Below are 1,702 nucleotides of genomic sequence, written 5' to 3' on the forward strand. Positions count from 1 at the left end.
GTTTATAGACTTGTTTAAAACGTTTCTGAATGTTTAGAGACCTGTTTTAAACTTTTCTGAATGTTTATAGACTTGTTTAAAACTTTTCTGAATGTTTATAGACCTGTTTAAAACGTTTCTGAATGTTTAGAGACCTGTTTTAAAAGTTTCTGAATGTTGAGAGACCTGTCTTTAACGTTTCTGAATGTATAGATAACTGTTTAAATCTTTTCTGAATGTAAGAGATCGGGTTTAAACGTTTATGAATAGTTATAAATCATTTTTAAAAGACCGGTTTTAAACTTTTATGAATGATTAGAAATTGTTTTAAACGTTTCTGAATTTCCCATTTTTTTTTCACTTCTATGAATTTCCCCCCTAAAATCTTTGAAACTTTCTGAACTTTCACATATTTTTTTTTTCAATCTTTTCTGAATTTTCATAGATTTTTTAAAAGTTTCTGGATTTTCATAGATTTTTTAAAAGTTTCTGGATTTTCATAGATTTTTTAAAAGTTTCTGGATTTTCATAGATTTTTTAAAAGTTTCTGGATTTTCATAGATTTTTAAAAGTTTCTGGATTTTCATAGATTTTTTAAAAGTTTCTGGATTTTCATAGATTTTTTAAAAGTTTCTGGATTTTCATAGATTTTTTAAAAGTTTCTGGATTTTCATAGATTTTTTAAAAGTTTCTGGATTTTCATAGATTTTTTAAAAGTTTCTGGATTTTCATAGATTTTTAAACATTTCTGGATATTCATAGATTTTTAAACATTTCTGGATTTTCATAGATTTTTAAACTTTTCTGGATATTCATAGATTTTTAAACATTTCTGGATTTTCATAGATTTTTTCTAACGTTTCTGGATTTTCATATTTTTTTAAACGTTTCTGGATTTTCATAGATTTTTTAAACGTTTCTGGATTTTCATAGATTTTTTAAACGTTTCTGGATTTTCATAGATTTTTTAAACGTTTCTGGATTTTCATAGAGTTTTTAAACGTTTCTGGATTTTCATAGATTTTTAAAAAATCGTAAATTTTTAAAGATCTGTTTCTGATTTGTTTGAGGAAATGTACAGTTGGACACAGGAATCCCTAGTACACTGCCCTCTGAGGAAAAGCACCCTATCACACTCTACCTGCGCGACAAGTTCCTGTGTGTTTAGCCCCACCCACGACTTCTGGCAACTCTCTTTACACTACCTGTTTGGTTACTCACCGCGAAGTAATGGTGTGAAAGGGTGCACTTCTTCGGAGCGAGGTGTATCAGGGACTCCTGTGGCCAACTGTACGTCTCGACATGCCGTTGTTCAAAGGTAAACTTAACTACTTCATAAGACATGTTTATTTTTATTTTTACGAGCAAAGTTAGCTAGAACACTATAGTCAATTCTTTTTAGTGAGGCAGATTTGCACCTACTCGCAGCGGTGCCCTTTTAGCTCGGAAAAGTTTCCTGATCGCTGATTGATTGGACGAGATAATTTTAACCAATCAGAGAGCAAGAAACTTTTCCGAGCTTAAAGGGCACCGCTGCGAATCGGTGCAAATGCGCCTCATCAAAAAAAATAAAAAAATTAGTAAAGTGTTTTGAAAGGATATTGTATTTACAGTGTTTTTTATTTTTATTTTTAGCTCAAAATGCAGATTTACATACAATTCTCTTATACACATTTTACATATCTTAGGGTTGTATGCATATTGTTACTCGGTTACCCTTAAT

The sequence above is a fragment of the Palaemon carinicauda genome, chromosome 36, assembly GCF_036898095.1.
Source record: "Palaemon carinicauda isolate YSFRI2023 chromosome 36, ASM3689809v2, whole genome shotgun sequence".
In the NCBI taxonomy this organism is placed as follows: Eukaryota; Metazoa; Arthropoda; class Malacostraca; order Decapoda; family Palaemonidae; genus Palaemon; species Palaemon carinicauda.